The 13,076-nt window shown below is 41.0% G+C and overlaps 1 pseudogene; it reads right to left on the minus strand.

The window, feature by feature from the left end:
- Positions 1-3,449, minus strand: part of LOC147436276 (uncharacterized) — a 194,002-nt pseudogene extending 190,553 nt beyond the window's left edge.
- Between the last annotated feature and the right edge of the window lie 9,627 nt (positions 3,450-13,076).

Consider the following 13,076-nt stretch of genomic DNA (forward strand, 5'->3'; position numbering starts at 1 on the left):
AACCACTTACAAAATCGGCCTCAAATGATGCCCACTCGTTGCTCCCTAGGTGGTACGAGCTCCCTGCCTCTACTCGCGCTTTGGCTGCCTCCTTTTTTTGCTTCCACTTGTCAGGATTCTTGCGTGCTGCTCGCTTTGCATTCTTCCAATCCTCTTTGCCCAGCCAATCTAGCCAGTTCCACCCATGCTTTATTGCCCTTTGCACTTCAGAACACTTGTGCTTACAGATTCGCACATCTACGCCTTCATCAGGTCTTCATTGAAGCGCTCATCTCGACTTGACACGGGAAACGCGTCATGTAGCATGCTGATGACTTTGTCTTTTAATTCATTTGGCACTTCACTCCAGGTGTTTAGTATGTAGTGTCAAAACACCTAAGAGCAAAGGCCCCGCATGCGCGAGATCACCTTCTTGCCGTTGTCATCCAAGATGATGCCACTGCTGATGTCGATCGAGTAACGATAAGCCCTCTCACTTGTGACGTGTGACCCTGGGTGTTTCGGTAGGGGTGTCGAATGGCGTATCAAGTGGCGTCTCGATGGGGGTACAGATGACAGGTGTCTCATGGGCCCCAAAGCGAGGAGTGTCGACTGGGGTGACTCCCGGAGGAGTAATGAGTGGTGTGTAGCGGCCGATAGCCGCGCAAAACTTGGAGTAGATGGCGATGACATGGTTGGTGTGGGGGCGGGCAAAGAAAGGGAAGGTAGGGAGCCTCGTCGACTAGGAGGCGGCGTGGAAGCATCAACATCGGCATCTCCAAAGCAACCGCAACCGCCACCGCCACCACTAGAACGTCGGTGCCTAGAAGAGTGTGTAGATCATCTCGCCAATATCAAACTCTCGGAGCACACTGAGTGCTCCAAAACAGAGGGAGACACTGAAGGAGTGGAACACCGCGATGGTGCTCCAAAGCGATGACGCTCCTAGTACCACCTCCTCTGCTGGGGTAACAAGGAAGAAAGAAACCGATCATCATCCATACCTACATTAAACACACAAACATTAAATCTTAATGATGGATGGAAAAAGACATCTGATCAAGTTATAATTTGATTAAACACAATTTAAATTTCTCAAGCATAGCATATAGACAAGAATGGACAAAACTCCACGTGAATACAATATATATTATATAAAGGAGCAAAATTGCTCAAAATATAATGTTTATGGATTTAAGAGGTCTCTCTCTCATCCTCGCGTAACTCAGCATAACTCCCTATGACTATATAGAGCTATCTGTTTAGGCAGAGGTTCTCTGTTTCATTTTGTAGATCCTCTACATGCATCCCGTAGAGAGTAGCAGTGCCAGGATCGTCTTGTACCACCTAAGTGGCTTCCAACTCAGCAATATCCTCTCTGACCTCCTCCACTGATGCCGCTGTGATTGGCACATGGTAGCCCTCATATGTCCGTGCACTACGAGGGGCTACCTCTATGACATACCACCAGTTTGATGCAGACTTTGTAGGATGAAATACCACCTGCAAGAGCCACATAACTTACATGAGTGCTTCCAGACCATCAGTCCTCTAAAATTGGATGTTCACGGACTTACTTGTTCACAATGCTCAGGTAGTACGAAAGTGTCTCTTAGACCGATCCATTTTTTAGTTGAATCCACCTCAAGGAAGCCTGACTCTCCTCTACGCACTGTAGCATTACGACCCTCCATGTTTATCTTGAACCATTGCACGTTGAACAAATCCACAAAAAATCCTCTATAACGATCCTCAAAATCTCTAGTAGAGTGCCGAAGTAAGTGAGTTCCACCACCACAGGATCTGCATCAAAGGACCGTCATCGACTAGACCATTCAAGTTTTGCCATGATTCCACAATCTTGTGTAATATGCTTTTTGTCGATCCGTTCCACCCTAAATTGTCGACCTTTACACCATGCTACTGTGTATGACTTATACTACAATCAACAAAGATTATGAGTGGCCGTCCAAACATCTAGAAGACCCGAGTCCTACATTGCAAACTTACCTTGGTCGCGCAATCCCGAGAGTATTTCCACTCCTCCTTAGTCACTAAGTTTGTTGCACTGTTATGCGCTGATCAATCGGTTGTGCAACCATCTTAGGCTCATGAATGATGGTAGGCTCTCAAGACCCACCGGATAATGCATCGGTGGTCATCTTCCCCATCTCCAACTCGATTTGCGCCCTTTGTTGCTCTTGCTTTGCATCCTCGTATTGTGAAATCCACTTTTGTATCATTGGATTGTGAAGCATGCAAAATCGATTGATTTTAGCCTCTATCTCTTCCGTCATTTTTTTCTCAACACCAAGATTGCACGTGACCATCCTAGATATGCGCTCATCATCTATGGTTCACCATAGCGTGTCTTGAGCTTTATCAAATCCTTCTAGCCACTCTCCAATGTAAACTAGGGACTCTGATACCAACCAAACTTCTGCCATGCTACCCTCCGGATGTGCCTTCTGACGCACATATCTCTTGAGTGTTTTCATGAAACGTTTTAAAAGAACATCCATCTAAAATGCACTGTGCTAGCTATTTCCACCTCATCAAATATGTGAACAAAAAGATGCACTTGAATGGGTAGCATGGTAGTAGAAAAATGTTTGTCAAACATGCATACAACCTCTGCAGCATTTAGTTTGGCGGATGTTATGGAATCTACATGGATCTCCTTTTGTGAGATCCATTGCACCAACTTTGCAAGTTTGTAGTTTGTGGTACGGGCGTCAGGAGACAAACATCCCTCAATGGCCACCGGTAAAATAAACTACAAAACACGTCTAGCAATGATATTAAAGTCCACACACAAATATGTACACAAGTTCCATATGATATATTCCACTTCAAACATGCCTGACACATTTTATGCCAATCGTGTGACTTCAAACCAATAAGATTCCCTTCTTTAGTGAAACATGTTTGGAGCGAGTGCATTACATGAGTGGGCGTCTGCATGGATTGAATGATCTCTTTTAATTTGCGTTCTTGGCTTGCTGTCAAAACCCATGGCCCTTTAGGGAGTTTTATCAATCTATCGGGTGCTGTCTGTGGCAAATATTGCTCCATACGATTCACATTTCTAAGGTCTATTCTGGTCCCCAAAGTATCCTTCTTGCCGATGAGATGGTCCCACATTAGATTACCCACATTCTTGAATATATGCATTGGATCGAGCAAGTGATTGATCATGAGTCTGGGCCAATATGGTATCTTGTACCATAGAGAGATTCTCTTCATCCCTGGGGGCAAACCGTCATCACACATCTTCTTTTGCTCTAACCATGCTCGAGAAAACATCCTTGATGGCTCTCTTCCCAAAAAACCATCGTGTAACTCATGATTCTCTGGAAGATGCGCTTGATGACCTTCATAGATTTGCTTCTTCAGTGAGGACGCTAACGTGCATTAAGTCTAGGTCCACATGTGACACATGCTCTGTATCCGCTTTTGAAGCCCTGCATGTATACACAGGACAATAGATAATCTTGAGAAAAACCAAGCTTTATAGTGTTTAAGTTTGAGTATATATCACTTGAGCATTCTGTTAGTCCGGGATAGTCATGCATGGTCCACATTAGAATGCCTCTGATCAAAGCATTGCGTCAATCTGTGTGTCGGCTCATATCCACCACTTCTATGCCAATCCAAAATTGTTGTAGATCTTCCAATAGTGGATGAAGATACACATTGATATTCTTCACTTTATACCGCCTCAACACAATCAAGCTTAGAAACAGGTGCCCCTTCTTGGTAGTCAGCCATGGGGGAATGTTGTAGTTGACAATGACAACTGACCATACACTGTAAGATATTGACCTCTGACCAAATGGATTTACGCCATCCATGGCCAATCCGAAGAGCAACTTTCGAGCTTCCCTGGAAAAATCCGGCCATGTGTCATCTATATGTTTCCAGGCTGCGCAATTTGTAGGAATCCGCAACACACCATCCAAAGATCTATTCTCCTCATGCCATGATGCTAGGGCGGACATGGACTTACATTCAAAGAAATTCTTGATGCGAGGCAGAAGAGAAAAGTGTCACAAAACCTTTTGTAGAATTTTTTGTCCATGGAGATCTACTTGATATCTCTCGGAATCACATTTTGGACACTTCTCTATGTCTATGCATTCCCCTCTGAAAAGAATGCAGTTGTTGGGACAAGCGTGAAACAAATTGTAATCCATCCCCAAGTTTCACAAGATCTTTCTTGCTTACTCTCTGGAATCTGGCATCACATTATCAGCTAGCACTATGTGCTCTTTGAGCAATCTGCACATTGAAAAAAAATACAGTACACTCGTGTAAGTAATCTATCGGATCATTATACATCTATAGTTTTTTATTGAAGTAAACACATTATAATAGGTCACCTGAAAAGCGTTGTGAGGCTAGTGTCATTCCATCCAAACTCTGCCTGCATGTTGAGAAGAACCAAGATCCCTTCAATCTAGACACACGTGCTCCACCATACAATGGCGTATCGGCTTCACTTTTCATGTCATCATAGATAAGCATTCCTGAATCCATGATCGTCTCAATCATTTCATTGATCTTGGGCTCAAACATAGCCTCATTGGGATGGTGGTTTGCATGATCACCCTCCAAGCTGTCAGAGGCTGCATCTTGTGGCCTCACGTATGCTGCTTGACCAAAGTGCATGCGAACACGTCTATTGGGTTGCAAGATTTCTGCTTGTTGGCCAACATCAGAGTCTGACAAGTTGTAATTGGCAACAACTCAATCTATAATAGATGGATCAAACTCGCCAAATTCGCAAACGTGCTGAAAAGAAACACGTCTTGTCCGTCGCACAACATGTTTGCATTCATTACAATGAGATAAGATCCTTGCTTAGAGATAGGTGTTTCGGTTGGACGGCCCTACATCGTCGTCACTACTCATGATGAATGTAAAAACCTTATAACATCTAGAAATAAATTTAATCTTCTATTGGCATCCTCCGTCTCTTATCTCTCTCTCTCTCTCTCTCTCTTTCTCTCTCTCTCTCTCTCTCTCTCTCTCTCTCTCTCTCTTAGATCACATTGTAAACTACCTCACATTCTCTAGTCATGTCCAATCCCCACACAACTTGGTCTAGAGGTACACGAAGATCAAAACCACCAGGTTATAATCTCGTCTTTATTGGTCAATGCCTATATTTGTGGGTACAAGAAATCTACACCACGTCTACATGACAATGCATGTGCATATAGTGGATGGAACCCCTTTGCCTCTTCTGTAGCTGTAGCAATTCACAGCAGCTTAACATCTCTTCACAACAGATCCTTTACACTTGTTCGAGGGACATGCCCTAAAAGCTCTAATAGATAAGTACAGGTAGCATGTATATGATTACACAAAGTGGCCGCATCCGTGGAGAGGAAGAGAGAGATCACCATTGGCTTAACTCTAAATTTAAACCGTAATCCTAAAGGTAAATTAGATCTAACCTTAAATCTAACCTAATCTTAAATCTAAGGTAGATCTAATCTTAAATCTAAAATAAACCTAAATCTAATCTAATCTTAAGTCTAACCTAACCTTAAATATTACCCTAATCTTAAATATAACATAAACTTAAATCTAATCTAAGTTTATATCTAATATGAACTTAAATCTAATCTAACCTTAAATCTAACCTAAACCTAAATGTAATCTAACCTAAATCAAATTTAAATGCAATCTAACTTAAATCTTAACCTAATTTTAAATCTAACATAAACCTAAATCTAATCTAATCTTAAATCTAACATAATCTTAAGTCTAACCTAAATTTAACTCTAACCTAAACCTAAATGTAAGGTAACCTAATCTTAAATCTAACCTAACTCTAAATCTTAATATAACATTTCAGTTCATACTCTACTTTTTTTATTTCTCTCCCTCTCTTTCTCTCTCTCTCTCTCTACGTTCTCTCTCTCTCTCTCTCTCTCTCTCTCTCTCTCTCTCTCTCTCTCTCTCTCTCTCTCTCTCTCTCCCAAAGACACAATGTGTGTGTGTGTGCGTGAAAGAGAGAGCGAGAGGGAGAGAGAGAAAGAGGGGAAGGGAATGTGAGAGGGAAGGAGCATACCTCGCTCTCCTTCCTCTCCTTGTGTGTGTGTGTGTGTGTGTGTGTGGGATGGGGGAAGAGAGAGAGAGAGAGAGAGAGAGAGAGAGAGAGAGAGAGAGAGGGAGAGAGAGAGAGAGAGAGGCGGGCATATACCTGTTTCTCTAGAGCACAGAAACTCAAATATGAGATCTGAGTTTTTGGCACTCTCGGTTTATTTTTTTACCCCTGCGGCATCGCTATGGTCGTCGCTATAAGCGTCGCTATAATACTTGTTAAATAGTGACACTCATAGCGACGACCATAGCGACGCCGCAGGGGTAAAAAAAGAAACCGAGAGTGCCAAAAACTCAAATCTCATATTTGAGTTTCTGTGCTCTAGAGAAACAGGTATATGCCCGCCTCTCTCTCTCTCTCTCTCTCTCTCTCTCTCTCTCTCTCTCTCTCTCTCTTCGAGACGACCATAGCGACGCCGTGGATTTACACATTTGAGCGACACACTGCTAGCGTTGCTAATATGAAGAACCTCTTGTAGTGTTATAGTTCTTCCATAAAGAGAGACTTGGTATAATACAATCTTTGTGTTCCTTGTGACCTTGGTGATGCTATGAAGATGGAAAGCTTCATGCTCACGAGCATAACATAAACTTTCTTAAAGTAGTAACCATCCCCGACCTCAATCACAAGGCCTCAAACACCTTCAAAGGTGGAGAGAGCTAGCGGGGAATGAGGTTAGGGAAGAGGAAGAAGAAACATTTATAGGAGAAAGAAATAGTTCCTCACTTAAAAATGTGTGTGTGAGAGAGTGTATACCCCCAAGCATACCCCTTGCTTGCTTTGGTCGACCCCTCCTTGTAGCTCAAGCTTGAAGCTCATTGGACCCCTCTAAGCCTAGCCAATCACATGTATAATGCATTTCAAGCAACATGGGTAGCATTAGGACAAGTGTCCTCCTTACCTCTTTGAAAGAGAGAGAGAACTTGAAGAAATCTAGATATTTGTTGAATTGAACTAGAAGCTCATTGGAACCATCTTTAGCCAAGACACTAGAATTCAAGCACACCATGTGGCTAAGCATAGGGAGAGCTTGACATGTGTCCATGTGCCCCTTGAGAAAGGGGGTGCCCATTGGGTGAGTGGGAGGTTAAGTCAAAGATTCCCCTAACTTTGGGGCTTTTCCCCTCCTTTGTAAGGTCTCTTTTTAACTCAAGCACCTTACCCCCCATGCACGGGAAGCTTCTCTAGAAACTTACTCATCAAGAATGACAAGCATCTCAAGCACCTTAGTCAGCAAGCACGACAAGCACCTCAAGCACCTTACTCATCAAGCATGACAAGCACCTCAAGCTTGGGCTGGGTTGCCACCTCAAGCGCCTAAGGTCTTTAATGAAGCTAACCCTAAGGTCTTTTAAGCTCCATTAGATGCACGTTGATAGACTACGTCCTTTTGGACCCATATTGAGATGTAACCTTCTCTCCTCTTGGTCCCCTGCTGAGATAAGTCTAGAAGCACTTATTGCACATTGCTCTTTGGTAGACCGTCTCCTTTTGGACCCCTGTTGAGATAGGCCTAGAAGCACATATCTATATCCTAACTCTTGTTCCCCTTTTATCTTCCCATATCAAATGATCAGTTTAATATGAGAAAATCATTTGGTAAAGTTAGATATTATATTTTATGAGAGAGGTTCTAGCTAAAGACCTACAATCTAGCTACTTTAAGTCATCTTATAGCTTGGCATCATGTCCATCCCCTGTTCGACATGTAATGAGGAGGATGGATATGGCACCAAACCAAAACTCAAATCTGAAGGTGCAATTTGGGACATTCAAGGGGAAAAAGAATGAAGAACCTGATTGTCATATTGGTAAGCTTCAAACAAAATGGACGACGAGTGGATATGACCTTCTGTATGGGGATCCAGAGATGTTTCAGTAGTTACAAGCAACCTTGGAAGGGAAGGCCATGCAGTGGGTTAGTGGGTTTCCAACAAACACTTTTGCAAATTTTGATTCATTAAAGAATGCATTTTTTGGGACGATTCCAAAAAGAGAAGATGTCAAATAAATTTTGAGGAAGATCATAACAATAAAGAAGAAGAAGTTGAAAGTGGAGGGCTATGAGCAGAAGTTTAAAAGAATTTTGAACATGTTGGAGGCGGTCGAAAGACCAATCGATGAGATGGTTGGCAGGATATTTTATGCGCAAATTTAGAAACGAGTTGAAGAATGCAGTGTCAAGTTATGATGTGGCAGGAGGATATGACGGGTTAGTTGATTTGGTAGTCAGAGTTGAAAACAGGATGAGGTATACAGGAATAGGGGATCCGGAGTCAGATTTGGATACGAAAGATGGTTCAGATTCCAAAACAAACAGAGAGGAAGATTCTAAGGATGAGGATTCCAAAAAAAAAGAAGAAAGGGAAGCACGAGAAGAAATCCAGAGAAGACCATAAGAAGTTAAAGAGGAAGTAGGGGAGCTTAGTCCTTTGGTTCAACAATTGAAGGATTTGGGGACTCAAGATAGCAAGTATACCAAACCATTTTGTGAAATTTGTGATAAAGTGGGGCATGTGACAACAAAATGCTGGTATAATACGAAGTTGAGAGGAAATGTGTCACAAAGTTCCTAATTAAGAGGCTCTTCGGCAAACCGGGTGGATAGTGAGGTACATGAGAGAATGGACCAAATTCGGTATCAACAGGATCAAAGGAGGATTGGAGACCTCCAAGCGGCACCGTAGTATTAACAGGGTAGAGGAAGAGGGGGTTTACCACCATGGTTGAGAAACTATGGAAATCAAGTTCCACCACCGAGGGGACCTCCTACTTTTAATCCTCTAATGAGGCAGGAAGATCCGCCGGTACCACAAGCAAATTTGGTGGTTACGAAGATAATCCCAATAGGAAAAAATTGCACTGAGGAAATCCCAATACCCTGTGATTGTTTTGACTCCATAACAAAAAGTGTTGAAGGACAGGTCATGGAAGTGACATGGTCTATAACTAATCTCAAGCCGCCATTAAATTAGGAAGATCAAAAAGAGGTTCGGCATGGGGTTATGGAGAAGTTGCATAAAGCTCAGGAAAAGGATGAGCATGATGATGAAGAAAATAAGCAAGTATGGATGAGTTCTTTCAAGAGTTGATGAATGTCCCATTGAACATTACAATTGGGCAGTTATTGTATACACCTCCAATGTTTAAAGAAAGGATGATGAGAAAGATGGGTGTACTTTGAGAAGAGAAGAATGATACTACTCAATTGCATGGAATGGAAGCTGAGGATGTTGACTTTTGAGTGCCTACTATTCAAGTAGAATATCATAATAAGAGATTTGAGAATGTGTTTTTGGATGGAGGTTGGGGGTAGATATACTCTTGGAATCAAAATACAAAAAGATGAAGGATGTTAAGATGGATCCTGTTCCATTCTAGGTAAAGATGGCGAACCAACAAAGGATTCAACTGATTGAGTTGCTGAGAGGGTACGGTATTATAACTTGGGCCGATTGAATTTTAATGTTAACTTTGTTGTTTTAAGAATGGCAAATACATGAGATGCCTATTTCATGTTACTAGGGAGACCTTTGTTCCAAGTCGCAAAGATGAAGCAAGATTGGGAAACTAATGAGGTGATCTTCAGAAGGGGAAAAAAGTCAATCAAGTGTATCATGAAGAATGAAATGAAAGTGGATAAGACGATGAAACCGCTATATGCACAAGCCATTTAGTTGGCGACGTATGTTATTGATGATGAAGAGGATATTTTTCTTCAATCTAACCCAACTATGATTTTTGTTTTTGAAAGCAATGTTGCAAGAATTATGGACGTATATTGGATGATGGGAAAATTGGATGTGGATTGTTGTCAGAATGAGAGTGTGAAGAAATTGGGGAGGATGTTACAAAGGATATTCAATGGGTTACAAAGGAGGAATTGATTGATAGGTCAAGAGTTGAGTATGTAGGAATCAGAGGTAGACCTAGAAGAAGCAGTAAAGAAGGCAGAAGTAGTGTATGAGCACACTATGGAGCAGATTACTTAAGCTGGTAAGTGTACATTGATGAAGACTTTAAGAAACAATTGTGGGCATTATAAGTGGAGTTCAAAAATGTTTTTGCTTGGGAGTATTCGGATATGCCAGGAAACCTATCAACATCTGATTAACCTCAAGAAGGATTTGTCCCAATGATTCAGTAGAGGTATAGAATGAACCCTAACTATGCAAAGCAAGTTAAGGAGAAATTGGATAAGTTGTTGAATACAGGATTTATAAAATCAGCGGAGTTCACAGAATGGTTATCAACTATTGTGGTTGTACTCAAAAAGTTAGGAAAGTTGAGGATATGTGTGGATTACAGAAAATGAAATGCTGTCACAATATCAGATCCATTTCCTTTACCCTTTGTTGATATTCTCTTGGATGAAGTTGCAAGGAAAGAGATGTGTTCCACCAAGCGCAATGTCACTTTCCATTTTCCCTCAAGTATCAATCTCATTTGAATATTTTTTCCAATGACAAGTTCTTGCATTATGTGGAAATCCTGCTAATGGAAGCATCAATGCTCACATTTTAAGAGAACACTAGTCCCACATGCATTAAAATAGTTGAGGGCTTCGTTACGTTTGCCATATTGGATAATAAGGGTAGTCCAAGAGATGGTATACTTGAATAGGAAGCTCACAAAAACCTCTTAAACGTAAACTACACTTGGCATACATGTCAAAAAACATTTCCCTAAGCATAATGTTTTCCTACAACCATTGATTGATAATCTTGAACATGAAGTTTATCAAAACCTCCATGCTGTCAAATGTACATCACATTGACGTACATGTGGATTGAAGAATTTCCCCTAAATAATATAATATTATGCATACGTTTACTTAGGATGTAAGTGTAGGAGAGGTTCCTCACTTTGTATCAACCTAAGTTCTTGCCCTATCCCTTTGTGGCAAATCCTCTTCATTGTGCACTAGTACTCATACAAACGCATGCAAGAGTCAGATGCCACTAACAACAATGCCCCCTATAATACTGATACAACGCAAATACCTTATATGGTTGTGTCCCTCTTGGTTTTGCCTCATGCAATAATTGTCTCCTTCTTAGTGCTAACAACATCTCTCATAACAAAACACAAAAAGCATTAGCAAGCACTCGTGGGCAACAAAGTGACAAATCTCTCTCTCTCTCTCTCTCTCTCTCTCTCTCTCTCTCTCACACACACACACACACACACACACACACACACACACACACACACACACACACACACACACACACACACACACACACACACACGTGCACACATATTATTATTGTTGCAATGCAAGGGAGATTAAAAGAAAATACATAGACCACAAACCCTTCCTTCACCCAAAGTAATGCACTCGTGTTGTTTTGCCTCTTATCCTCCTCATCCTTTGTATAACTTGGAGTAGCAATTGTTCCACTTCTAGCCTTGCGACCCTTGCCATCTCTTGATCGGCACAATATCTATCCATCTCACCCTACCTATGTCAACAAACTTCTCTTCCTACTTCCACTATGTTGTTTCTAAGTGCCAAGTCAATCTTCTATGCCCCCTTTGATCCGATTTTTTTATAAAAATGCTATTGTAATTGATCCATTTATGCACTCACATTTGCGTGAGTATGGCAAAAAAAGAAAGAGAGAAAAAAAAGCTATGTGATTGAAATGTTAAGGACTTTAGTTGCCATCTCTTCTACGGCATTTGATTATTTCCTCTTTCATCACAAGGCCTTTGTGTAAGGTGTCTGCAAAAGGGAGTGGACCACTTGGTAATTTTTCAATTTTGTTGGAAAGGATAGAATTAGATTTTCATGATCTTCCCAGTGAATTGAAAGGAAGTGAATGTGATCTTGTTATCATCTCTCTCAACATGACCAATTGGTTGCTTGTTTTAAGTCCCATAAGGGGCTACCCTTTTGTTGAAACACACTTTGTCTCTTTGGTCTAAGGCGTTAGAACCAAATTCAACCACCCAGAAAGCTGGTTGCTTCATGTGACATCCTCTTAGCAGACACACTCATGTGACATGAGCTATTCATCTCAAAAAGGGCAAGGTCTCAAATTCACTTTAGATGGATTCCTTGGATTGGGACTAAACAATATGTGGCTACACAACCCACTCATTTCTGCTTTCTACTTTCTGCACAAATGGTCAAGTTGGTTAAACTAAAAGTGGATGGCCCCAAAAGAAGAAACACGTGATGCCACCTACTTTGATAAGAACGTTTTCAAAGGATTTCTTTCTAAACATAATGATGAGCACAATTGATCAATGGTTAGCTTTTCCATTGTCAATGGTTTCATTGTCTTTCTTCTAAAAGTCAACAAAGATTAAATTTTTGTTGAAAACAAGTACTCACAAGATATCAAACAAGGGTTACTCATACTCAAAGATTTCCTTTCAATTAGAATTTGTTGCTCGCCTTGCTTTAGTACCTACACATTTGTCTTTGACGTTATTGGTGTCAAAATAGACTCATATAATGCATTATACCATGCTATGATTGTAAAGCTAAATAGCATACATGAGTTTTGTGCGGATTGGAGCCCATGCATGTGAACATAGCGCATAATCTTACGCACAAGAAGGACTTGATACAAAATGTACACCAAAACGATCATAACGATATCTTTTGCTTAGTTTCACAAATGTTCATGTCCAAAGAAGAAACAACATAAACATAAGCAGGTCTACTTGTGCCACTTTTTCAAGCTTCATATCACATTCATGACTAAATAGTGAGACCCTGGGTACAAAAGATACACCAAAACAATCATAACAAAATCCCTTGCTTAATTTCACCAACGATCATGTCCAAAGAAGAAACAACATACACAGGGCTATGGTGCCACTTTTTCAAAGGTTCGTACTACATTCATGACTAAGATAAAATGCAAGATCGGGCCTCGCTACTAGAACCAACTTTCTTTCACAAAACGATGATATATGAGCCAAAATTCTACTTTACCCATTTAATTTGTGATTTCATACTTTCTTT

This window comes from Adiantum capillus-veneris, chromosome 18 (genome assembly GCF_014529385.1).
Source record: "Adiantum capillus-veneris isolate H3 chromosome 18, ASM1452938v2, whole genome shotgun sequence".
NCBI lineage: Eukaryota > Viridiplantae > Streptophyta > Polypodiopsida > Polypodiales > Pteridaceae > Adiantum > Adiantum capillus-veneris.